General features: G+C 51.6%; 1 protein-coding gene and 1 pseudogene across 2 annotated transcripts in view; both read left to right on the plus strand.

The window, feature by feature from the left end:
• CAPZB (capping actin protein of muscle Z-line subunit beta) overlaps positions 1-27,205 on the plus strand; it is a 131,920-nt gene that overhangs the window by 61,336 nt on the left and 43,379 nt on the right. The window lies entirely within an intron of this gene.
• On the plus strand, positions 18,672-27,128 carry LOC149750823 (small ribosomal subunit protein eS24 pseudogene; annotated as a pseudogene).

The raw sequence follows: 27,205 nt of genomic DNA on the forward strand, positions 1-27,205 counted from the left end.
TCTAAGACTGACGAGAATGTCCGGATTTGCCAGCAAACCCCATGAAGGGAACGGCCTCGCTTGGATGTCGGCGCCAGAGAAAATGTGGGGAACTTATCCGGTCCACCAGTGGTCCAATTACAGGGGAGTATTCAAGAGAAATGTGGCGCGTGCTTGGCAGCTAGGCCGAGGCAGCCCGATTATCAGGCCAGATCGGTTTTCTTTTCTCTTCTTTCCGCCGTCAGAGCTTTCGCTGCTTGGAATTATGATGCCTGCTCTGGTTGGTGGGAAATGACCTTCCTTTGCAAGATGGCCAGAACATCATTTTATTACATATTAATCCCATTGTGCTAGAGTGAAGCCAGCCGAAATCCGTTGTTAAGCTGTTTCAGAAATACCCACAGGTCCATGTGGGCCAAGAATCATATGACGTTAAGATGCTCCCTCGGCTTCCTAAACTTTGACCTTCTATGGCTTTACTCTGCACACTGGCAGCAAGAGCCAGAACTTCTCCGCTGGGGTGTATTTTGAGCCCTGAGCTGAGGAAGGAGTTTGTTTCTGCAAATTGGCACCCAGCAGGCCGCCGTCCTTTGCCTTTTTAAGAGCAAACCAAAAATAGACCTAAATCTGTTTAACCAAGTGGAAGAGTCTTTGCTTGCAAATGTTGGTCACTTCATTTTTATTTATTTATTTATTTTTACTATCTTAACCTGAGTTTTGGCAACTCAGGTTAAGTTTTTTTGTTTGTTTGTTTTTTAAATTTTGGCTGTGTTGGGTCTTCGTTTCTGTGCGAAGGCTTCCTCCAGTTGCGGCAAGCAGGGGCCACTCTTCATCGCGGTGCGTGGGCCTCTCACTGTCGTGGCCTCTCTTGTTGCGGAGCACAGGCTCCAGAGCGCAGGCTCAGTAGTTGTGGCTCACGGGCCTAGTTGCTGCGCGGCATGTGGGATCCTCCCAGACCAGGGCTCGAACCCGTGTCCCCTGCATTGGCAGGCAGATTCTCAACCACTGCACCACCAGGGAAGCCCTCGGTCACTTCATTTTTTAATTCCTTCTCTCTACTTTGCTTATAGCCACCCGAAGATCCAGCTCTTGGGTGTCCCCCAACGAGAGGGAAAGCACCCAGGCCATCCCGCCAGGCCTGTGGGTTAGAGGTGGAAGAGCCATTCTGATGCTCTGACCAGGGAGTTGAGAACTTGATCGGTTTTCATTTCAGCATAGTTCTTTTTAGCGAGCAGAATTGCCCTCCAGAAATAGAAAGGGCCAGCCTCAGCAGTGCCTGTACTTTGAACAGCTCACAGAAACTGTCCACCTGTAGGTAGTGCAAGGTCCGCAGGGAGATTACCACTTGACAGACTAGAAGGCTGGCGTGCACGGGGCGCACCTAGACGTGGGGGATCCTGAACCAGTGAGTGGAGACCTCCAGCTGGTGCTGCCAAGACCTGCTCTCCGTGCGGGAATTAGCCCGTGGAGCCAGGCTCACACTCCTTTGTGACTGATGTTATTATTTAACAGTCATTAATATCATTGATTATCTGTTTCATCTCTGCTAAGCATTGTTAGTTTCCAGTCCCTAATAGCTGAACCTAGGAAATCTGGAACTGATTTTCCCAGTGATAGCTGTGTGGGGTAAAACTCACAACTCAAACTCAGCTCTGTCCCCAGAGGTTGAAGATGTGCCGGGCCCGGGGACCTTAAGGCCAGACGTGATCTGGTTCATCTGTGGTCAAGAGGGACCAGGCCCGTATTTTCTTCTTGCCTGGCTTCCCAGTTACCGTCACTGTTTAAAATAGTCTCGTACCAGCATGTTTTCCTCCTTTGTTTCAAAGACAGCATTTAAAATGTCTTCTTTCTGAAGAGGTCTTAGACTAAATAGGCGAAAAGTGAGTGGATTCAGTCAACACTTACTGAGCACCTCCTATGAATCCGACACGGTGCCCGACCCGGGAAGAAGTGCAGCCTTTCTTCCTCGCCTTCTCTTCCACAGGGGAAAAAAATGCTGGGATCCTAGAGCTTGATCCGTGATAAAAATGACCTTGGCCGGATCCTCTCAGCCCTTGGGTCTGGACCAGCTAATCAGCTCTGAGGACAACTGTCAGGAGTTGCAGAACTGAGTTATTCTTCGTACAAGCATCTGACATCTCCCTGTGCCAGACGCCATTCTGGGTGCCGGGGGTACGAGATGAAAGGCCTGGCCCCGCAGAGCTGATGTTTAGTGGGGAATTCAGGCAAGATTTTCTGGAAGGCGGGAGGCTTGGCCACGCCAGCTTTGCACGCCGTACCTCCGTCACAGATCACAGCAGGCATGATTATTTGTCTTCACTTCTGCGTAGAAGTAGTCTCGGCTCTCCGGTGAGTTTCGCCCTCCCTTCTGCCTCCTTGCTGGCCGCCTTCCGCCTGGCCTCTTACTGTTTCTCAGATTCTTTTCCCAAAGCATTCCTGACAAAATGTTCCTGACAAGAGCAAACACTTATCTTTGGAGTTTTGAGGGCAAAGCCAAAAGTGGCTGCCTCTAGCAGAGAATTTTATGTTTTGTCTTTTTAAAAAAGAATTGCATCCCAGTTCATAACATGCCCACATGCAAGACATTTTAACATGAAAAGAACGCTTTCTTCACCGAAGCCTCGAGTCCAGTTGGCTGTCCAGGAAGTAGGGCACTGCATCCCAATGCCCTGGTGCTCTGGGACCTTGTTGGAGATGCTCAGCCGGGCTTTGTGACCGGGCCTGCCCACAGTGTTTCGTTTCCCTGCTGTCGGCCCCTGGGAGCCGAGGGGAGAGGGGCTCCCGACCCTGGGGCCAGGGCTCAGTAGGCCCGCCAGGCCCAGGCGAGTACCTGGGCAAGTTGCCTGTGGGTTTCTGTTGGAGGTGGGAGCACTTGGCTTCCACTCTTGCATCTGTGGTGAGGTCTACAGGGAACTGTTCTCCCCCAGGCCAGATGTTGTCTCTGGAGCAGGCGCAGGGGAATGGATGGAAGAGTCGGTAATTATGCAGGGAACCCTGAAAACAGTCTGTCGCACTGATGTTTCTGAGCTCGTTCGGAGCTTTCCTACAGGCAACTGTGCTGCAGTTTCGGTTTTACAGGGCGAAAAAGCATTCCAGCCAAGGGCCCCCAGCAGTATTTTAATGAACTCCATCCCTTGGAAAGTTGTGGTGAGCCTTTTCATGCAAACGTTTTGCTCTTTGAATGGACTGCAGCTGTAGTGACTAAAGCAAGGCCGAGGGAGAAAGCGGACCCCGGACTCAGGGTGCTGGACCGGCCCTCTGTTCCCCACCCAGGGTGTCTCTGCGGAGGGAGGTGGCCTTTCACGACCCCAGCCTGTTGCTGAGGCGAGGACTCTGCCACCTGATGGTGATTTATGTCAAGGTGGAGCTAGGCAGCCCTTCTAAACTAGGACTAAATGTCATGATTTGCTTAGAAAGAGGAAACGGGGCTTCCTGGGGGGCCCTCACCCGACCCCCGCCCCATAGATATGGCCGGAAGTTATTTGAAATTCTGATGAGTTCTGTTATATGCAGAATAATAGACCCTCATTTGATCCAGTTAAGGAGGACGTGAATTGCCTCCTGAGCCATGCAGTCCAGACCTGTTAAAACTTGAAACAGAATGAATAAAGGAGAAGAGTACAGGGTCATTTGCTTTCTTGTGTGTGTGTGTTCCTCAGGGAGCAGGGGCGGCTTTGCTCCCGGAGACTCTCCTGAGCATTCTAGAACAGTCGAAGCAGATTTCCCACTATGGCTGCGGGCTTGAAATTCTCCAGAGCTAGGTAATTTGAAAGTTAGTTGTCTCCCATTCCCTTTAATGTCAGCCACCCAGTGGTATGCTTTTGTTATTTTTCAGAGGATATTATAGAGTTCAAAATAAAAATTATTTTTTGTTGGGTCTCAGATTTAGAATTTGCTTCTCCCCTCTTTTCATTCTTCATAAAATCTTTTTCAATGGATGACATAGGAAAATAAGTTGCTTTTCATGGAGATCCATCAGATGTCAGAAGCACTGATATATATGGTCCTCGTTATTAATACATTTCATCCATTACCTTGTTTAATCTCCACGGCTGCTCTGTGAAGCGAGTGGCGGGGGGGGGTCCCCTTTTATAGATGAAACTGAGAATGCTCCAGCACCCGATGAGTCCCATACCTGCTCCGTGACCAAGAGGAGAGTCTTGTCTGTTGAATTGCTGTCTTTAAAAATGAAGACATCACAGTATGTCATTTCTCATAGGTCCTGCTAGGACCAGACTGTCTTCTAAGGTGAAACTATAAAAGACATTTGTGATGGGGGCAGGGTAGGCACCGTGGAACTTGTTAGGTACCTCAGGAAAAAAGACGTGTAGAATCTCTCTTCTGTCTCTCCTGGTATGAAGCCCCTTCAGAGTTTGATGAGCAAAGAAAGTGCTGCCGATTCTGCCTGGCCTGGCTGTTGGAGCAGTTGTGCCGAGGTGACTACCTCCACCCCCAAAACACACACACACACGGTGTGCACTGTGTGTGTTGGGGGGTGGCGTGCTCCTTACAAAAGCATGTTGCGCACACCCAAGTAGTATGTCCCTATATCTTCTTTCAGTTGATTAAGCCAGTCTAAAAATTTTAGGAAAAGCAGGTTCTTGCACTGCAGGATCTAAAGGGATGGGTCCGGAAAGTGACTGCTTTTAAATCGAATGTACCAAAGTCAGCATACACACCAGCATAAACTGGTTAGAATATCTAAGGTGCCAGGGGATGGGAGGGCACAATCCCACTTGTAACAGCAGAACAACATGCCACCTAGGAACAGGCTTCCCACAAGGCAGGTCGGCCGTGCGTGAAGAGCCTGCACAGGTCGGAAGCAAGGGCAGAGCGGATGCGGTCCGAGAGCTCAGAAACAGGCCCCGGGATGTAAGAACTTAGGGTGTATTACAAGTGACAGTCACAGTTCAGTGCAAGAAAAGAATTGATTCTTCAGTAAAATTGCTGGGACAGCTAATAGTTTTGAAGGAAAACAAGCTGAATACCTATTGCACGGCATGTACTCATACTCCTGATGGATTAAGGAACTAATATTAAACGAACATGAAAGAATCAGGGAAAACGTCAATGACGTTTGATGTTGAGATGGGGGGGAGCCTTTATAAGGCATAACAGCTAATGCCAACGTGATGGCTTTGAAATATGCAAATTTAACTTAAAAGTTTAATTAAAAAAAAACCTTAAAAGGCAAAGAACAAACTCTGAAAAATAGTTGTAGCCTCTGGCAAAGACTGTATCTCCTTAAATCTTCAGAAAACACCTTCCGAGGTTGTTGCTGTCATCCGTCCCTACTAGGCGGAAGCAACAGCAGGGCCTTCGGCAGCTTGTCCAGGGTCACCAGGTAGTGGTGAAGGAGCCAAGCTGTGAACCCAAGCAGCCCAGGGCCCTCAGCCGCTGTGCACTGTTGCCTCCACTAATGAGAAAAGTAGGAATACTGTGGGGGGCAGAGCCAAGATGTACAGGGGGGGCCGTGCAAAGGCTTAATCCACAAACGAAACAAGATAGGCAGGCTGGGAGAGTCTCCTTCACTGCTGACCCCTGTTTCTGCTCAGTGGATGGATTCTATTTCCTCCTGGATGCAACTTACACTTTCCCCGACTTTCATGAAATTGGTCAGCTCACCTTGGTGTTGAGTCTCTTGAGGAACAAGGACAGCAAACAATTGAGGAAACGTGGTGCATTCTAATTACCTTCTAGGAGCTTCTCCTCCAGATTGTCATGTTAAAGGTTCTGAGAAGTCCTGCGGTTAGCAAAGGAAAAGGGAGAAAAGAACCCATTTTCCTTTAACTCAGCATTTCTCTAACTCACTTTCATGCAATCCACTTTGGAAAACACTGGTTTCCTGGAAAGGTTCATAACCTACACGTCAGATGACCTGGATTCTAGATCCTTTTGGGCAGTGGTCCTAAGTGTGATGTTTAAATTTTCATAACTGTTTGGTAAAGTGTCATGGAAAGAAACAGCTTTTCTTGTTGCTTTTTTCAAATAGAGAACTAATTCCTTCAATAGGAGAGAGAAAGCGCTGCGTACATTAAGCAAGTCTTATTGGAAGCCAGGAGGCCTGGGTTGTGGCTTTGGGTGCCACCAGCTTGCTCTGTGACCAGCAGGTCTCTCTGGGTCTCTGGCTCCTCCTCTGTGAAGTGAGGGCCAGATGGTCTCAGGCCCAGAATCTGAGTTCTGTTGCCCAGCACTAAAAGAACATCACCATGGATACCCTGTGTCGATGTCACTACTTTCAGGGTCCCCTTTTGCTGGCAGAAGAGGCATCGATTTCTCTCGGGTCTCTGAGAACATAACCTGCCCCGAAGGGTAACTCTGGGAAGAAAGGCGAGCAGGTGGGGCCCCTGGCACCCCCCCCTCCCCGCCCCTCCAGTCAGGCAGAGCGAGGCGGACCCAGCTTGAATCCCTCCTCGGCCGCCTTCCAGCTTTGAGAGGCAGATCACCTCACCTCCCAGAGTTGCCTCCAGTACACAAGATTGGCATAAGAAACCTGCGTTCCCGGGGCTGTGAGGGCTTGGGAGTGTGTATGAAGTGCTAACGTGTGCAGGAAAGACAGGTGCTTAAAAAAATGCTCACTGATGCTTTTACTACCTTCACTGGCTTACTAGGACCTGTTGGCTTAACCCCCGGGTTCTGCCTGCCTAGGGGCTGTGCCCTGACGTTCCAAGCAGCCTTCCTGGCTGTTTTCACAGGTGGACACAGCCCCGGCTTTGACTTGCGTGGGGGTGGGGTGTTATGACCCAGCTTACCATTGTAAGGACTTGATTGGTTTCACCTGGAAGGGAGGCGGTGACAAGGCCCTCCATTGTAGATGGGCTTGAACACCCACCGCTCCCTCACCCGCCACCTTTCCTGAGTTCTCAAGTTGGGATCCCCGCACGGAAAGCTGGGAAACGCCGTTGCCCGCCACCCCAGAGCCGTTGGAAGGGGCCAGAGTCAGACTGTGGCTGACGGGCTTCGTGACTAGTAATAAGGCCTGTCATTCCACAGAGGCGGGGGTAATCTGAGAGCACACTTCTTGGTCTGCCCTGGCGGGGCGTGGGTCTCTTCCACTCCCCTTGCTCATTGCTTGGGCGGCCACTCTTCTCACTGTTCCAGGTACTCGGATGGTCTTACGAGGTGGAGAGGGGTTTTAAGGTTGATCTCAATGTCCAAGGACAAGCCAGCTGGCATTGTCACCTGCCAGGTCATTTGACCTCATGACCTTCACTCCAGCCATCCAGGGGTGCCACCCAGGTACCCCCCTGTATATCATCCAGTACAGGCCAGCTGCGACCTCTGAGTCCCCAGGATCCCTTTCTCTATTATCCAGTGTCGTGCTTTCACACGCCTTCACTTGCATTCACTTTACATTTGCACCTTATCAAGACTGCTCATTTCTTGTCCCTGGCTTGAACCCCCGTCTCTAGTTTTTACCCTCCTCCTCCCCGCTGCCAGTGTAACCCCCAGGCACCCCTTTTCTCCAGCTGGAGAAACCCCAAGTCCATACCTGAGGGTCTTTCTTGGCAAGCGGCAGTGGTCCTCTAGTCCATGGTTTCTGTCCCCTCTTGAGCCTCTCCTGAGTCTGCTTCTCATGCTGGGGAAGCTATTTTAGCATCTCACCTGCTCTTGCCTGTTCATACCCCCGGTGCGTGTGCCACCAGCCAAGGAGTGGAAGTTTGGGGAGTGGGCTGGAAGTAGAGGGCCCGTTTATTTTGCACTCTCCTTTGAAACAGATTGGTTATTTAATGGTTCCCTTCTCCCCGTCCCCCCCCCCCTTACCCCGCCATTTGCCAGGTTAAAGCAGCCTATTTTCGTATACTTGGAGATCAAGCTTCTGTAAAATTCTTGGTTAGGTGTTTTTAGGGCAACTCTTAGTCTGAGACCAGATGGCCGACATGTCTGCTAAGGAGCAGTGGGATGTGATTCAGTTGAACGCCTTGCAGTCTGAAGACCCAGCCAAACTCTGCTCTCATCTTCATCACGTCTTAGCTGTGTGTCCTCGGAGCCTTGACTTGCCCGTCTAGAAGGTGGGCCTGACGACCCTGACCTCGAGAACTAGAGATCGTGTGTGTGAAGCTTTAGCATAGTACCTGGCTTAGAGGGGCTGCACGGGGTTCTGAGGTCACATCAGATTTGCACGAGTGCAATGTGGTCAGTGTGCAAATGATAATAAAAACCGTGCTGGTCTCCTGGCTTGAATTGATAGCCATCAGATGCCAGAGACTGTTCTAGACGCTTTACACATTTACCACAAGGTTAGTCTTCTGTAGCCCCATTTTACAGATGAAGAAACTGAGAAACTGAATGAGTTGGTCAGAGCCTCACCGCTGATTAGTAAGTAGCAGCGTCAGGGTCCCCAGGCCCATCCAGTCAGAATCCTGCCCTTCTCCTGCCTGCTGGCTCTGCCCACAGCTCCCCCAGGAACAGCTTTCGCCTTGTCACTGCGGGTCACCAGCGGACGGCTGCCTCTGAATGCAGATACTGTCACAGTAATTAGCACCAGCAAGACGCTGTTCAGTCTTCAATAGAGTGTAGCTTTCCCCTTCCCACACTGACAGGGCATCCTGTTCGGGTGTCTGTGGTTTAAGCCGAGATCCTGACGGAGACGGAAGCGTCCACGGTAATGCTCACATGGACCCCACCTCCAGGCAGCGGCTGCCACCACCCAGCGGCACCGCCGTCCCTGTTTTTTTGTTGTTGTTGGGGGATTGGAGGCGGGGGAGGCTTCCCATTGCTCGCATAAAGGAGTAAGAGCTTCAGAAAGGGTGCAGGGGTGAGGGATGATTCCGCCCTCCTCCATTTTTGGGTCAGTGGCCCTCATCAGGCCAGACACTTTTTATTCATTAGTCGGACAGTTCACGGTTGCCCCTTTGCCACATCTGTTGCTGCCTTCCTGGGCCCGTCTCACTCACAATTAAGGTTCATTAGAGACCCTGTCAATCACAACATGCACAGAACCTGCCTATGAGAGGCCTCACGAAGGGGCCGCCCAGCCTGTGGCCCCCCCTTTGCACATGATTACCGACCAAACTCTGGACGTGTGGTGAGCAGGAGAAGAGGTATGAATGGCACTTGTGACACTGCAGACTTTCGGGTCCTAGTGGGCCTGTTACCTTCTATGTAATTGAAAGCTTCAAGCTAAGAGCAGAATTGATGTTAGAGATGGTGGTGGTAGGAGTTATGTCAGATGGAGGGTTTGGAACAAGTATTTGACAGCAGGCTACTCAGAGGAGAGATTCGAAGCCAAATAACAGAAGAGATTTAATTATCGTTAATCTCCCTGTCCCCTCTTTCTGGAATGTACAGGCACACTTAATTACTGTTGACTGGAAGCTTAAGTAACACTCTGGGTTCAGAACAGAACCCTTTAGGAGGTTTGCCCCAGGCTGAAAACGATTATCCTTCGCTTGAGTGGGTTTTCCTCTCTTTCTGACTGTGTGTCAAAAACAGTTGGGAGTAGGGATGTGCACCAGGCAATGTAAGTTGCTCACCTACTGCTGCCTCCCCAGCATTTTCCTCCCTGTTTCACTGAGCTTCCTGTTTCTCAGCACTGTGTGTTAGGGAAGCCACATCTCCAAGTTGTGTCACGCAGCAGGGGTTGGCTTAGAGCACTTCCTGTTGATGGTGTGCTGTAATTTTGTATTATTAGCACCCAAGGGCCCTCTGGATTGGAAGCACCTGTGGGATGTAACCGTGCACGTCCGTTATCTCCAGACCCTGCGCAGTGCCTGGCCATGTCTTCGATGCTAAATAAATATTAGTTAACCATCCAATAAACCCGCCCATCCCCGAACTCTGCGAGGGGAGGGGGCATATTATGCTTCCTATGCCGCGTCATCTGAGGCGGAGAGATGCAGGGAGACAGAGATGCCGTGAAGCTGAGACGTAACACGGGAGACCTCAGCCCCGCGTTCCCAGGGCTGGTGGCCCTGGCAGGTGCCAGTACTCGGAAAGGCGGTAAATCATCTTGAGTCTTTAAGACCACGGGAGTCTGAGCTAGCGGCCTCTGGGTGTGCCCTAAGTTATCCAGGTGACCTCGAGTAGGCGACTTCAGTTCTCTGTGCCTCAGTTTCCTCGTTTATACAAGGAAGCGAATGATGACTTTACCTCATTCTCAAAGAGGGCAGCTGTGAGGACTGAGAAGCGTGGCTCAGGGGCTTGGGGTGGTGTCGGGTTGCAAGTGAGCGCTCAGTATCAGTGCTAACTGCTGTGACAATGAAGAAGAAGATGCTGGCCAGCTCTCCTTGTGGCCTTGATGACAGCAGGTAGCGAGTGGAGGAGGAGTTCAGTGACAGAACAGCTTGAATTCTTGGCCTTGCCCGTTAGAGTTCAGCTGTCCTTTTAAGGTGGAGTATGCCCCTTGCCGGAGTGGTCTGCTTCTCCCAGGGGGCCCGGCCCGTGGGTGAGTGCTTCCTGATCAGGCTCTAGGAGAAGCGGGCAGTGAGGCGGTCTCAGGCCTCCTCAGTCTTGACGCCAGCACCTCTAGTACTTAACCTCGTGGGTCTCGACAGTGAAGGCCTTAGTAAGCAGGCGTGTGACGGCTGGGGGTCCAGGAGAGAGGCAGGCCCCAGCGGCATTGGGTGTGGCTCAGACAGTTGGAGACCAGTGGAGACCAGTGGAGTGCCCAAAGTGGTCACTTGGAAAGAGCGCTGCCCACCCCCATCCAGCCTGTCGGCTGAAGGTGTGTTTATCCTCATGTTAGAGCAGTCCAGTGAACACTCTTGCTGCTACCCCGCCCTAGATAACCGGCTGCCCCTGCCAGCCTCTGGACCTCCGTGCCTATAGCCCCCCACCTGCCCCAGCTCGCTTTCTGCAGCCAGAGTAGCCATTCCACACGTGGTGCCGGTCATGACCCTCCGCGGCCCTTCACGGCTCCGCAGTGCCATCAGGGCCGAGCCCAGACAGCGGTCTGGGTTTGAGACCTCTTGATCGGGCCCCGTCCACCCCTCCTGCCTTCCCCACGGCCCCTCTGCTCCAGCCATACTGACCTGCTCTAGGGTCTCCCAGAGTCCCCGTGGCCTGTCTTGTTGGGGCTTTGTCTGTGCCGTCCCCTTTACTGGGAACACGTCTCACACCCACCCTGCTTGTCTGGCAGCCTGCCGCTTGGGCCCCACCCCCTCCCACCTCATCACCCGGCCACGGCGCTCACCTTTACTCTCAGCGGGAATGGCTTAATTATAGGAATCTGCCGCTGCCCACTCAGCTCTCTGAGGGCAGGGATCTCATGTCTGCTCTGTTCACGTTTGTATCCCCAGTGTGTGGCACGTGATGGACACTCAGGGAAGGCTTGTTGGAGCCCCTGCTGAGTGCTAGGGCCTGAGCCGAAGCCCTGGGGTCAGAGCGACAAGTGCAGTGAGGTTTGTCTTCAGAGCTCGCACGGTCATGGGGCGGGAGGGGGAGCAGATACCCAGGTGGATCCACTACAAGGATTCCCATGAGAGGAGCATAGAGTTCTGCGGAAGCACCACCGAGGGGCACCAGGCCCACCCTTGGTGGGTGGGTTTCAGGGAAGGCTCCTCGGCGTAGGTGGAGCCTGAGACAGCCTAACGGGGCGCTAGGAAGGGAACCAGCCAGGCCGAGACTGAGCAGGGGCAGTGTGTTTCCGTCCTGATCACAGCCCGTGAACCGATGCCCGATGAGCCGTGGGCACTGGCTCAGGCCTTGTGGATCGCTTGCCAAAAAGCAGGTGATGGGCACACACTCCAGTTTTGCTGAGGATCAGCTGTTGGTTGCTCCTCAGACTTTTCTTCAGGTGGATGAGGGAAGGGACGGAGATCAATTGACTTCAAGATTAGGGCTGGGAAATGGGCCTTTTTCTTAGGTTACTCCACGTGCCCGTCTGCCTCTGGAAAAGCCCACATCAGCCCTCCCCTGGGAAGCAGTGAGCCTGCTGGCCAAGTGCTTTATGGAGCTGCCAGTGCCACCCGCCTTTATCTTGTCTGATCTCACAGAGACCTGGGACTTTCTGAATCCGATCAGTCAGGCGTTGTGTCAAGTCTGGGCGCCTCCTTTGCAGCTCTGGTCAGTAACAGCTGCTGCCCCTGAGGGAACCCAAAGTAAACTCGTGACTTTCCGCTTTTCCTGAACTCTTAGATTTTGGTGGTGGAGAGGGCTGCAGAGTTTATGCCTTTGTTTCTGATCCTTGTTGCCCTTACAACTTAAGATGTGGTAGCTCTTCTTGTGACTGCTGGGAATGCTCGCACAGGGTGTCCTCCAAAGTAGAGTTGAATTACCTGTGCCCAGTGCTGCACTGAGTGTCCCAGAAGAAGAGTATCAGCATGGGTGTCAGCTATTTGGGGAAAACCATTGCTTCTGCTCCCGCCCCTTGGGAGTCCAAGTGGTCCATTTGGATGGAGCAGGGGATATCATTTTTCCATTTTATTACAGATCATTTGCCCAAGTGCAGGATATTTAAGTCCACTGGAAATACTGGTGAGAGTGCTATATAATAACATGCAGAAATACAGTCCCTAGGTCTGGGCGGGGGGTGGGGGTGGGGGAGGGGTGCCCAGGGGTTAGTTTTCCCTTGAATCATGTTTTTGCCTTAAAACTCCTTGACAGAAGAGCTTTCCTGCGTGCTGTCTGTGGGAAGCACCCTTAGGAAGGAGAAAATCCAGCCTGTCTTCTCCCACAGCCCGGTGGTCCTCTTCTGTTGCTTTAAGGGGTCACCGGGACCACTGAAAGGAGGCAAGGGGACAAGACCACGTGTTTCCTTCTGGGTGAGAGTGTCAAGCAAATTGGAGCTTGTTGATTACCCCATTGCTTTCCACATTCTTTCCATTCCGGAGACCACGGGGAGATTTGCCGATGCTCCACAGGCTTTGCAAATCTTTCCCTAATTAAAGGGCCTCCCAGCTGCGTGCATAGCTCTTCTGCCTCAAATCTCTGCCCTTTGGTGTTTGTGTTTAAAATTCCATCTTTCCGAAATGTTTGCCACTCAGCAAGTCTCCTTGAAAGCCCCCACTCTTGTTTGAGGGAAGTTTTTTTCCTTTTTGGCTTTTATTCTGCCTCTGTACAATTTAAGTCCCTTTGGAATTGCGTGCACGGATGCTCTTCGGTTATTTGTCGCTGTGAACCTCGTTGTCTGTATCTCACCACGGCACTGGGAGGTGGCAGCGGGTGCTGCTGGTGGCCATGCTGTTGTAACTTCTAGGTGGATGAGGACAAAAGAGCTTCGTCCTCCAGTGCTTCCGTTTAATGGGAGCCGTGCTGCAAGGCCAGGGAAGTACTTTAGAAGGAATCTGACCTAGGGAAGGATCGGGATGTGTTAGCAGGAGGCTAAGCTCTCCCCAGGTGAAGAAGATACCTGGCCCTTGTCAGCTGGAGCCAGAGGCACAATTCATCAGAAATGCACAAAGACCCCTTCCTTGGCCTCGCCCTAACAGAATTCTCCAGTAGAAGGTCTGTCTAGCGCCTGCCTTGCAGGAACTGTATGGCATCCTGTTGCTCGGGGGGGGGGGGGGGGGGCTCGGAGAGCAGAGTTTTGTGAAATGCTCGGAGAGCTTCCGTGAAGAGGTCTGAAGAGTCTCTCTCTAAGTTAGATCCTGCCCTCTGGTTGATGAGAAATACGATACAAGTGAGTTGGAGAGAGACTCCACTTCCCAGGACCAGAAGAGGCAGAAAGCGTTTCCTTTCTGAGGGCCATCAGGAAGCCCTGCGAAGGCTGGCAGGCACTGGCCCTGGAGCGGGAGTGCCCAGGTCACGCCCTTAGAGCATGTCTAGTTTGGGAGACAGATTTAAACCCTTGAGCAGAGCGTGGCACACTCAGCCCGCTTTCCCCAACCTTGGAAGTCGGCCAAGAACAGGGTCAGTGAGGAACAGCTGCGGGTCCTGCCGGCTCTGGGTTGAGGCCACCCGGCAGGAGCCTCAGATCAGTGAAGGGGACACTCAAGTTGATAAAGATCTGTGCCATGGGGAGCAGGAAAAGCTGGGCTTCCCTTTAGGGAATAGGACTGGGGCAGGGGCCTCTGGGTACAGGAGAGCACTCCTGGAAGAGAGAAGGGAGAGGTGGTAATTTGGCTTTTACAAATAGAGAACTTTCCTAAGAATTTTAAATTTGAATTGGAATTCAGGGGAGAAGCGCATGCAGTCACAGCATTCTTCTTCTTCCCCGTCGTGGGTCATTCACGTGTGTGCACCTTGGAGACAGGCCCAGGGCTTAGTCAGTTTGAGGTCTCACCAGGTACCTTGCTCAGTAGACATTTTGTTTTAGGAAGAAGGTCACAAGCTTTTTTTTAGAACGTCACAAACTTGAGTTCATACAGCCATATCCTGGATGGTCGTAGAGATGATAAGTAAATAAACGAAGTCTTGCACTATGAAACTTCGTAGGATCTTAACACTGAAATGAACCTTACTGGTCATCTAGTCTAGTGGTTTTCAGACATTTTAAAAATTAGTGGAGCCCTTTTTTAATAAATTTTTTTTGGGGCTGCGTTGGGTCTTCGTTGCTGTGTGCGGGCTTTCTCTAGTTGTGATGAGCGGGGGCTACTCTTTGTTGCAGTGCGTGAGCTTCTCACTGCAGTGGCTTCTCTTGTTGCGGAGCACAGGCTTTAGGCACGTGGGCTCAGTAGTTGTGGTTCGCGGGCTCTAGAGCGTAGGCTCAGTAGTTGTGGCACACGGGCTTAGTTGCTCCGCAGCATGTGGGATCTTCCCGGACCAGGGCTCGAACCTGTGTCCCCTGCATTGTCAGGCGGGTTCCTAACCACTGCGCCATCAAGGAAGCCCCAAATTAAATCTTATAGCAAACTTGAATGGATCATGTTGGGCCCAGACTTGCCCTCTTACTCTTTTACCACCTTGAGCCCCACCAAGTGCCTCTCTGCCTTGGAGAACCATGACATCCATCTTGTTCAGTTTGGGTCCATTTTATTTTATTTTTTTTAAAGATTTTTTTTGTTGTGGACCATTTTTTTTAATAGGCCTTTATTGGAGTATAATTGCTTCACAGTACTGTTAGTTTCTGTTGCACAACGAAGTGAATCAGCCATATGCACACACGTGTCCCCATATCCCCTCCCCCTTGAGCCTCCCTCCCCTCCTCCCTATCCCACCCCTCTAGGTCATTGCAAAGCACCGAGCTGATCTCCCTGTGCTATGCGGCTGCTTCCCACCAGCCAACTATTTTACATTCGGTAATGTATTTACTTCGATGCTACTCTCACTTCGCCCCAGCTTCCTCCTCCCACCCCGTTTCCTCAAGTCCATTTTCTGTGTCTCCTTCTTTATTCCTGCCCTGCAACTAGGTTCATCAGTACCATTTTGTTGGGTTTTTTTTTTTTTGATTCCATATATATGTGTTAGCATACGGTATTTGTTTTTCTCTTTCTGACTTCACTCTGTATGACAGACTCTAGGTCCATCCACCTCACTGCAAATAACTCAATTTCGTTTCTTTTTATGGCTGAGTAAATATTCCATTGTATATATGTGTCACATCTTTATCCATTCATCTGTTGATGGACATTTACGTTGGTTCCATGTCCTGGCTATAGTAAATAGTGCTGCAGTGAACATTGTGGTACGTGTCTCTTTTTGAATTATGGTTTTCTCAAGGTATATGCCCAGTAGTGGGATTGCTGGGTCATACGGCAGTTCTATTTTTAGTTTTTTAAGGAACCTCCATACTGTTTTCCATAGTGGTTGTATCAATTTACATTCTGCCGTGGACCATTTTTAAAGTCTTTATTGAATTCGTTACAATAATTGCTTCTGTTTTGTGTTTTGTTTTTTTGGCCCCGAGGCATGTGGGATCTTAGCTCCCCGACCAAGGATTGAACCCACGCCTCGTGCATTGGAAGGCTAAGTCTTAACCACTGGACCACCAGGGAAGTCCCTGGTCCATTTTAGAGATGAGGAAACTGAGGACCAGGGCAGCTATGGCTCATCTGGTGATCTAGCCCCACTTCACTGAAGACCCACCTCTGGCTTCCAGGCTGGTGATGCATCCCTACCATGTGCTGCATTAATTTATTCTCACGTAGAAAGCTCTGGGTTGTAAGGGTCAATAGCCAGATAGATACAAGAGTGAAGAGAAAGATAACCCTGCCACTGGTTCCTGATGCCTGGAGTCACTTTTTACTGACCTGAAACTTAGGTCATGTAACATATTCTTATCTGCTGGAAACCCCAATTAATTTTTTTGTATTTGCATTGAACTTACAGTTCCCTGGAATATGCCTGTGCTCTCTGCCTGGAATATTCTCTCAATTCACCCTTTTTTTTTTTTTTTAAAACAATAGAGATAAAATTGTGATTATGTAGATACAATTCACATACTATAAAATTCACCCTTTTAAAGCGCGCAGGGGCTTTTCAGCATCTTCACAGAGTCGTGTGGCCATCAGTGTTCGGCGTTCCACACTGCACTCCTTTGACCAGATGGGCACCCCTGCCTCTCAGTCCCGCCGGCTTCTCTGTGACCTCTTCTGCCACGTACGTGCTTCAGTTTTTATAACTGAGCTCAGGTGTTAGCTCCTCAAGACATGTACCCTGGCCTCCCCTGCTCCTCTTCCCCTCCAGAGAAGCTCTGGGCAACCCCCCTCGTTTCCATAGCATCCAGTACTTCCCCGGTCCAGAGCACAGAGCACGCTGGGGCTTCACTTGTGCCCTGCTCTCTCCTATTAGACTTTGAGGATGGGGACACTGTATTTAATCCTTCATACGTTAGGTAGGTTTTCTCTGGAGGGTTTGGGTTTTACTTCCTAATGAGCCAAAGTGGAGAAACAGAGGAGCTCTTGATCCGGGAAGACACAGACAACGAAGGGGAGACATCCATTACTCCTGAGCGGATCTGACTCTTTCCCCAATAGGAAGAGTTGCAGATTTTTCTTTGGCCGTGAGTGGTCATTTTTCTCTGGCTGACTTGGTGAAATTAAAACAAAACTTTGATGAGACATCCATCCAGTGGAAGGAATCCAGTGTGAAACGTTGTGGCCAGCCAGCCAGGATGATTTTTGTGCTAAGGGGGGAAGAAAAGCCACCGACTTGTTCTGGGTATCCCTCACGTTAACGTGGCACATCAGTGCTGGCCCCCAGCCCCGCTCAGACTCACGTGCCACACACGTGCTCGCACGGCATGAACGGTTCCACTTGAAAGGGGCCAGCAGCATCACTGGGATTTTGGTGGACTGTTGCACCGTCTGGGTTGTTTAGAAGTCTGTGGTCTTGAGAGTTTGGAGAGACTATATGGTGGAAAGACCCAGGACTGTGGCATGTGACTCAGTGGTTGCGTGGCTCTGAGCCTCGGCTGCTGCCTCACGAGGTCCTTGGCCTCCCCGGGTGGCTCTGAGGAGTCCTGGGGTGGGATTGCATGGGTTTCCTTGAATTCTGGCTCTGCCACCTGCGAACTGTGTGACCTTAGCCAAGTTATTATACTTAACCTCCCTGTGCCTCAGTGTCGTCATCTGTAAATTATGAGAACTTGGCATAAATTGGGATAACAGTAGCACCACTGCTTCGTACAGGGTTGCCACGATGATAAAATGAGGATGTGTGTTCCGTGCTTAGAAGAGTGTCTCATGCATAGCAGGCACTTAAAAAAAAAAAAAAGGTTTGCTTTTGTTAGGATAATTGCTTTAATAATACTAATAACACTAAAACGGTAATACTAAAACAGATGGACCCTCTGTCCGGCCCATGAAGTTACATTGTCTTTGCAAAAAGACCATGTGATAAACGAGTTGTTTTAATGTATTTTTCCCTGGTCTTTTTCCCAGAAAGATTTGAGGTGATTTGTAAGAATGCACCCAATGCAATAATGCTTTTAACACAGCCTGAGAAAGCAGGACCGCAGGCCATTCGGGAAGAGATCTCCACTCTGTCCACGCATGCCTTCCTTGCACAGGGGAGGCTATAGGCCCAGCTTCAGGAGGCGCCTGCGTGGAGTGTGAGGGGCAAGGGCCGGCCCCACAGGTCCTCACAGGGTGGTGGTCCACACCCCAGGGAAGGTGCAGGGGCTCGAGTCTGCATCTGACTTGGGAGGCCCTTAGTCACAGTGATGCGGTGCCACCCCAGGTCATCACCCTCTCACTCTCACCCCCACCCACCCAGCTGGTCCCTAGTCCAGCTCTCGGAGAGGTGCTGAAGAACATTGTGGGGGGCTTCCCACTGAGACAGACATGGGCTTCAAAAGGTCAGAGCTCCACCTGAGTGGCCCTCCTTTTCCACAATTCAACCACGGTCCCACCGGCATTTAGGAAGCCCTGCCAGCCTTACGCTAGGCCCAGGGCCGTCCAGACATCTCATCCCTGCCCTGAGGAAAGACACCCCATCCCGAATCCATGCGGCCTGGGGCCCAGTCTTATATAGAGCGGCAGGGGCGTAGCCCGTAGATGAGGGGCATCGCCTTCGCTAAGGAAGCTTTGGGCATGCGTAGAAGAGGACCTTGAAGGATAACTGGGGGTCACTAGGTAGCACCGGGAGAAGGGCAGGCGATCCTGGTGGAGAGACTGTCAGGATGTCGGCTGGAGGGGTGACTGAGGGGATTGCGGGAGAGCCGCGGGGCTGCAGCGGAGGCTGGGCCCAGGCCGGGTCGGGGAGCTTCCCGCCCGCGGCCGTCCAGGCCGAGGCAGTTGGCTGCCCTGTGTGCAGCAGCTCCTGAAACTGGCCTGGTGGCTGCGCGAAGCCCTCAGGAGCCAGTGCACATAACTTAGACCCAGTGAGTTTTCTGTCTCTGGCTTCCTAAAGGTGCTTGTGTATCGTTCCTCGGGGACCAGCCCTTCCTTCATTAAGAGGAGCGGGTGGCTTAGAAAGACCCCAGCTTCTCTCAGCGCAGACACAGGTGATGCGGTCGCTCCTGGCCAGGGAACAGTTAATTTAATTAGGCTCCAAGCACCTGGTTCGTCCCCTTCGGGAAGCGTAGGGTTACATGTGGACAACAGGAGCCTTGTGTGTGCCCCTGGATGACCCACGTGTAGTGATTTCAATTTCCCCTTTCAGTTTGTCTTCTCTTTGTCCTGCCCCCTCCTGACCCTTCTTTAGAAAAGGCTTCTGGCTTCTTACTCCAGCCTGCAAGCTTCTAGAAGGCAAAGCTTTGGGGTATGAATGGCTGAAACCCAGCCCAGGAAGTTTGCCTTTGTTTATTATTTATCTCTGGGGTGGTTTGGGGCACCTGCCTAAGAAAAGAGCGGTGGGAGGCTTATTGTTTCTTGAGAAAGCTCATTGTTGTTAATGGCACATGAAAAATTGATTTCTAAGCAGAATAGAACATGTGTTGATCAGAAACGCTTTCCTAATGTTGGCAGCTTCCCATGTGTTAGACCCTCAGTGATGAGACCCGGCTGGCAGTATGTGACCCTCGGGAGCCCGTGCCAGTGGCCCGAATCTGAGGGGCACGGTTCGCACACGTTATGGTGTTGCCAAAATTGGGAGATTGCTTCCTACACTTGTCGTGTACATTTAACCATGTTCTCCTTAAAAGCGCATTTTATAATTCGCAGTCTTCAAGTGAAGAAAACGGTCTGAACTTGTACTTAAAGTATACTGTTCTCAGAGTCCAGTGATAGCTTAATTAGAAGAGAGGCCGGATCTGAAACACGAGGAGGGCCGGCGGCCCTGGGGTCAGGCTGTGCTGGGTGGTGGCGCTGGCAGTGTCGCGGGTCCCTGCCCACAGAGCAGGAGTCAGGGTGGGCGGGCAGGGACCGTGCAGCCCCCGAGTTCCCCCCGATTCTCTTCCTTCTCCACCCCCTCTCCTCGGAGCCCCACTGGAAGGGGGTGTGGGAGCGGAAGCCGCTTGCCTTGCCAGCCCAGCAGGGCCTGTGCTCTGGAATCGCTGGGTCAGAGTCTGGAACTCAGAGTCCAGTTCTGCCCTGCCCCCACCTTGCCACCTGTGTGAGGCGCTTCCCTGCACTTGGGTTTTCCCATCCACATGGTGGGGAGGGTGGGGTCCTGGAGGGTGAGCAAGGTCCCCTGGGCTCCCCCTCCGCTTCCTCAGGCAAACCCTCTGAGTGGGTTTACAGGACGGGGTGAGGTGTCCCCAGTGTGGGGCATGCGCACTCGGAGAGGTGTTACATCAGTTCACTTGGAAACTGCTTCCAGGGCCCAAGGTGTTTCTGGTGACAAGTAAGGTCCTGGTAACAAAGCTCCCGCTGGGCTGGGACTTCCCTGGTGGTCCATTGGCTAAGACTTCGCGCTCCCAATGCAGGGGGCCCGGGTTCCATCCCTGGTCAGGAAACTAGATCCCACATGCCACAACTAAAGATCCCGCATGCTGCAACCAAAGACCCTGCACGCTGCAACTAAGACCCAGCACATCCAAATAAATAAATATTTAAAACAACAACAACAAAAAAGCTGCTGCTGGGCAGTCGTGGGGAGGACTTTGTTTCCTCCACCCTGATCGGGGGTGGGGGTGGGAGGTGGGGCTGGGGGAGATCCTTCATCTCCCATAGGCTCCAGAGGCCGCCTGGGCCCACGTTCACGATGGGTCTTCAAGTGCATCCTTCTTAAACCTGGGAGTCTGGGGAGGAGGTGGGAGGGAGGCTTTAAGAAGTTTTATGAACAACAGTGTGCTGGGGCTTGCCATCACATTTAAAGGGGCCCACAGGCACTGCTCCACCTGGCCGAGGATTGCAGCACACAGATGCTTCTCTCTTCTGCTCTCCTCGGGGTGGGGGCGGGGGGAGCCTGGGGCCGGCTCTTCGGTCCCATCACAGTGCCTCTCCTTTCCTCCACTCACGTGTCAGCTCCGTCCACCTCCTAGACCACCGAATCCCTGCAGTCACCCTGCCATCCCCATCAGGTCCACGTCACAGCCCTCGCCACTCTCAGGATGGCTCCTCGTGCCTTGTCTGTTTCCAGCGGCTGGAGCGTGCTTTGAGAGAGCAGGGCTGTGCCCGTCCATCTCGTCTGCCACTGAATCCATGGCACCTGATGGGTGCCTGGGGGTGGGCACTCAGGATCTACTGAGGTGGGTGTTGTAGCCCCCAGTTCTGAGGTTTAGGAAGGTTACACTCAGCCAGGAAGTGGCAGACCAAGGATTCGAACTTGTGTTTGATTTTGAGTTTGGTGCTTTCCAGAATGCCACCCTGTAGGTTGTGTTTCTGACACAGGCATGTGTGTCACTGAAAGCACTCTCCTTATTTTCTTTTTTAATTTTTATTAGAGAAAAGCAGGGAAGGTTTGGGGCCTTGGAAAAAATAAAGGGAACGGATTGTAAACAGAGACCTCTGCTGGTCATGGGGAGGGAGCCCCGGCATCCTGATACTTTGCTGTCTGCCGGGGAGTGAGGCCAGCCAGCACTCTGCCCAGCCATGGTTTCAGCAACGTTACTCATCTGAGTGTGCGACCCAGCGAACACGGTCTGTTTTCGATTCTTATCTCTCTGGTGGCGGGCTCTCAGCCAGCGGGCAGATCAAAAGACGGAATGTGTTCGTTTGGCCATTTTTTTTAAAAACCGAGGTACAAGGGTGCATTTCTTAAAGACGAGGGCGCCGTGGATTAGATTATCCATGGAGTTGAACTGGTCTGGCTTTTGTGCTTTTTTAAGGGTTCATCTCAAGTTTCTTTTTCTGGTTGAACAATTTTTTTCAACATTAATAACTAATGGAGAAGGGGAAGAGGCAAAGTAGAACCATATGGTGGCCCAAACACAAACTTCACTTGTGGCCGGAAACTTCTGATTTGTATCTCTTTTCATGTGATCAGCTGTTGGGCTAGATAGTAGAAAAGGATTCAGTTTGAGGCAACAGTAAGAGTGAATGTAATTTTTATTTAGTTTTTTTTTTATAGCTTTTTAAAAAATTTATCTGGCTGCGTCGGGTCTTCGTTGCGGCGTGTGGGATCTTTAGTTGCAGCGTGTGGGACCTTTAGTTGCGGCATACGAACTCTTAGCTGCGGCATGCAGGATCTAGTTCCCCGACCAGGGATCGAACCCGGGCCCCCTGCATTGGGAGTGCAGAGTCTTAGCCACTGGACCACCAGGGAAGTGGAAGTCCCTGTAATTTTTATTTTTTTAACCCAGATATACTGTATGTCACATGTCTTTTCTTAGACGTTGGCTAGTAGCTGTGTGACTTGGGGCAAGTTACTTCTCTAAGGCCCTATTTTGTCACCCCCTCCCCCTTTATTTATTTGGCTGCAGCATGCGGCACGTGGGATCTTAGTTCCCCGACCAGGGATCGAACCCGTGTCCCCTGCAGTGGAAGCGCGGAACCCTAACCACTGGACCACCAGGGAATTCCCTCGCCCTTCTTTAAAATAGGGACGGTAACCATATCTATATGCAGGGCTGTTTTGAGGATTAAAGGAGGCGATGCAGGCTCTTTTCTTCCTGGCTGCTTGAAGATCAGCCGCCATCATGCCATCATGAGCAACACAGTAACTGTCCGGACCAGGAAGTTCATGACCACCCGACTACTTCAGCGGGAACAAATGGGCACTGATGTCCTTCGTCCTGGGAAGGCAACAGTACCTAAGACAGAAATTTGGCGAAAACAAGCCAAAATGTACAAGACGTCACCTTTGTGTTTGGGCTCAGAACCCATGTTGGTGATGGCAAGACAACTGGCCTTGGCATGATTTACGATCCCTTGGGTCACGCGAAGCAGGATGAGCCCAAACACAGGCTTGCAATACATGGCCTGTACGAGAAGACCTCAAGAAAGCAGCGAAAGGAGCGCACGAGCGGAATAAAGACGGTCGTGGGGACTGCAGAGGCCAGTTTGGTGCTGGCAAAAGGAAGTCAGCTGGAGATCGGACGGCAGAAGGAGTGAAGATTCTGTGGTGGTTGTGCAGATTTGTCGTGAGAGAATTAATAAAGTAAGACCTTTTACGTGAAAAAAATAATCAAAAAATCAAGGCGGCGACGCACGTAGAGTTTATGCAATGCAGTGCCTGGCACCCCCGCCCCCTCCTGGTGACCTTCTCTTTATTCTCGTTATCTTTAAAGGGTCACCTGAGGCAGTAGCTCGTGGCATGCTAGCCTCTCTCCTGCCTCTGCCTTCTGGGTTTTTTCCTCTCCCTGCCCTACTTCACTTTATTCCTGTTTCACCCGATCTTTCCTGTGGCCCTGTGGCCCCTTGGGCACTCGTGAGCCAGCTGGTGGTGCTGGTGGTGAAGGGCGAGGCGGTCCCTGCTCCCTGGGGTGTGGCCCCAGAGGGGCAGTGGAGAGACCGATGGAGGCGTGAACTTCACCACCAGAACAACGGCGGAAACGCTGTCTTGGCCAGTGCAACGTTGTTTAGTATGCCACGTCACTTGGAATTAGGTTTAAATCCCCCCAACAGCTTGGATTGGTCTGACACCTTTGGTGTTATATGAACACTCCTTACAAAGGCTGTTAAAGCAGGTCAGATGGACAGTTTGGACAGAAACTGTCCAGCCCTCGGATGGTCGACACCAAGCACACGTTCTCGCCAGAGGCCCTCCTTGGGTCCCGAGGCAGCAGAGCCTATGACACACACGTCCTGGAGTGAACTCCCGGCTTTGTTTGGACCTGTCCTTTCATTTAAATTGCTGTGCAAACTTGTGATCCATGAGACTTAACGTGATTTCTTCCACTTTTCTAAGCATTTGACATGACTAGGAGGTGGGGTGAGGTTGGGTCTGTACTGTGACCCTACATCATAGGATTAATACCCGCTTCCACCAACACGCCAGAGCATCCACCAGTGTGTGCGTCACTGGCCCAGGTCTGGAGGACCGGCCTCTGCGGGCACCCACCGAGTCAGCGCTCAGTGAAGAATGTTAAGTCTTAAGGAAGGAGTAACCTGATAGTTGAGGCCGGTGTTAGAACAGCCGTCCCCAGAGCATTTAGGATTCAGTTGATACCAGCGTCACTGCAGGAATTCCAAAGAGTGGGGGCATCTTGATAAGGAAGTTGGAGTTTGGTCTGGGCCCTGAAGGGTGGTAGGATTTAAGACTATACGGGGATCGGTTGCCAGTTTTTTTGTGTGTGTTTTTTTTGTTGTTGTTGTTTTTGCAGTACGCAGGCCTCTCACTGTTGTGGCCTCTCCCGTTGCGGAGCACAGGCTCTGGACGCGCAGGCTCAGCGGCCACGGCTCATGGGCCCAGCCACTCCACGGCACGTGGGATCTTCCCGGACCAGGGCACGAACCCATGTCCCCTGCATCGGCAGGCAGACTCTCAACCACTGCGCCACCAGGGAAGCCCAGGTTGCCAGTTTTAACAACTAATATATGTCATGTGTAAACTGGAGACATACTAAAACATTATTCATTATGTATCTGAAATACAAATTTAACTGGCCAAATGCATTGTTTTATCCAGCAACCCTAAACGGGGAGGATTTTTAAGTGGAAGAACGCATGTGCAAACTCGCCTGTCTAGAAGCACTGAGTAGGACAGTGTGGTGGGTTGAGAGGGTTCAGGCAGAAGTGCAGGGGCGGGAGTGAGACGAATTGGTAGTGGTGCCAGATCATGACTAATGCGCCCTTGGCAGCTGCTCTAGTACGAATCTGCGAGCACACTGTGTAGTCCACACTTCTCGTTCCACATGACGACAATAATGTTATTTTTACAGAGCATTTTATCTTTGATCAAAGAAACAGGAGTGGTGGAGGGAAACAGAATACAAGGATATGGCCCAACTTGGGAGTTTATCCAAAAGGCGAAAATTGTACCTGCTGGGGTGGAGAATCATCCAGCCATATCACAACCAGGTGCTTTTCATGGTGGGGCAAGTCATCCATCATTCATGAACTCTCTGTGTTTTTCTGTGCACAGCCGTAGCTTTGTGAGTTACAGTTCAGATGTATGTTTTCCTTAGGTTGGTTAGAACCTGGCCGTAGATTTTGCAGAGTCCAGGTCCAGGTCTTCAAGGGTGGCTGGATCTGGGTGCTCAGGTACTATCTCCACGGCCCTGCAGTGCTCAGAAACACAGGGAGGTACTCTCCCGCTGCCTGCTGCAGCCCAGGCCCTGCACCCCCAACCCAGCTGCCCTGGCAGAAAGGAGGTGAGACGTGTATCCCTCCATCGCCCCTGGAGAAGACTCTTCCCTGCATATGCCAGGGGCTGAGGCCCTCTCGTTGCCCATGCGTGGTGGTGGAGTAGAGATCAGCCTTGCCCAACCATATGGAGTGAGGAGCTTTGTGACCAGAAGAATAGGAAAGGAGGCTGGGCAGGCAACAGGAGTGGCCCTTGATGACAGCTGGTACCACGGATCAGCCCCTTGCGCCGCTGCCTTAATCTGCGTTGTCTGTGCTTCGAAGGACGTGAGTTACAAAGTGGGGAGTGGAGTCCCTCCTGCTCCTTTATGCTGGCCTTGAAAGTACCCAGATCTGCTTGGACAGGTAGGGAGGGCTGGATCCCATTTTCTAGAAAAGTGGCTGCCACATTTTTTGATTTCACAGGCCAGAGACATTTAAAAGTGAAGAGGAGGAATAGGTCATTGGTTGTGAACCTTTAGAACAAAAACAAGACCTATCATTTCATCAAGTTACGGACATCTTAACACCAAAAAAAGAAAAAAAAAGGGCATTCTCAAAGGATGAATACGTTTAACCATATGAAGAACCTAATAGTGTCTTGATTTTAGAGGCTTTCTTTACCTGAATTATTTGCGCTGAAGCAGTGAGGCTCTTACAGTGGCCCAGCAGCCATCTGTGTCTGATGCAGCGCACCTGCTGTGTTTGCCAAATGAACAACCTCGGGCCCAGCCCAGGTCTCCATGGCTAGTTAACAGCTGAGCAGGGGCTCGAACCCAGCTCTCTCAGTCTCGCACTGCACTGTGCTCCTTGGGGTCGTATAGTAACACGGACGCCAGAACTTTCACTAAAACTCCCGCTCTCTCTGTGTGCTGCTGTGGAACCACATCACAGGTCATATTCCTGGTTGGAGCCACAGTGAAATTGTCATTGGTATCCATCAAAGTTTAGTTCTTGACTATATACTCTTTGGGTGAAGATCCTTGCTACACACCAATTTATTAATTTAAAAATAAAGCCGAGGGCTTCCCTGGTGGCGCAGTGGTTGAGAGTCCACCTGCTGATGCAGGGGACACGGGTTCGTGCCCCGGTCCGGAGGATCCCGCATGCCGCGGAGCGGCTGGGCCCGTGAGCCATGGCCGCTGAGCCTGTGCGTCCGGAGCCTGTGCTCCACAACGGGAGAGGCCACAACAGTGAGAGGCCCGCGTACTGCAAAAAAATAAAAAATAAAAATAAAGCCGATTAGGAGGCTCCGTATTGTAAAACTCCTCCCTTCCTCCTTCCCACATACGTCAAGCACTTGCTCTGTGTCAGGCACTGCCCTGGGCACTGAGGATTCAGCGGTGAACAGGATCAAAGCCCTCGCCCTGGTAAAACCTACATTCTAGGGAGAGAGACATGACCACAAATCAGTAAAAAAAAATCATTTCAGTTAGTATAAGTGCTGGGAAGAAGTTACTGAAATACTTTCGATCCATGAATTAGCCTCTTGGATAGGAGTGAAGTCAAGCCTGTTTATACCAAATCCCATTATCTTGTAAGCTTCTTCTGTTGGGGGACTTAGCCATCCGCAACAGGACTGGCGGGAAGGGGTCAGCATGGCTCTGGGCAGAACTGGATCTCAATGGTGCATTTTCATCCAGTGCCTGGGGCAGTACAGCAAATTCAGGTGCAGCCTAGGCTGGGGCTGCTGTCTAGGCCGGAGCTGCCGTTCAGACCGGGGATGCCATCCAGGCTGGAGCTGCAGGCTGAGAATGACAGGCAGCGGTGTTGGGGACCGAGGGGGAGCAGGGGCATCAGTGCGTCGGTTCCTGATGTGCACGCGTTGCCCTGTGCTGGACGCTACGCTGGGTACTGAACGCATCATCGTCGCATGCAATCCGCAGCCGGGTTGGTTTTTCTCATCCCCGCTCTACAGGGGAGGAAATGCAACTTGGTAGAGAAGTAAAGTGACTTGCCCCAGGCCAGGAGGCCAGTGAGTCGTAGAGTCAAGAAGTCTAACTTCAGAGCGTGTTTGCTTGGTCTTTACGTAATACTCCAGGATAAATTAGGCCAGTAGTGTCAGGGCCCAACAAGTAAGGCAAGGAATCAGCCCAACAGAATAGTGATGCCAGGGAAAGGCTGTAACGTGATAGACGGGCACAGAGGTGCCCAGGGCCCTTGCACTTGGCCAACGACAGGAAAGCAAGGCCACTTCAAATCCCAGCTGCCTTGGGTGGAAGCTGTTACAATCTTCCTTGCCTTGATCTGGCCTTTTTTTTCCAGGTGAAGGGCGCCATAGCTGAGCAGGGGCTGGGTGGGAGGGGGTCGTTTCCCAGCAGACCGTGCCTTTGGCCTGTGCTCTTCTTCCTCTTAGC

Source organism: Delphinapterus leucas, chromosome 1 (assembly GCF_059928025.1).
Source record: "Delphinapterus leucas isolate spDelLeu-1000000601 "Yukka" chromosome 1, BTC_Dleu_Yukka2, whole genome shotgun sequence".
Taxonomy (NCBI): domain Eukaryota; kingdom Metazoa; phylum Chordata; class Mammalia; order Artiodactyla; family Monodontidae; genus Delphinapterus; species Delphinapterus leucas.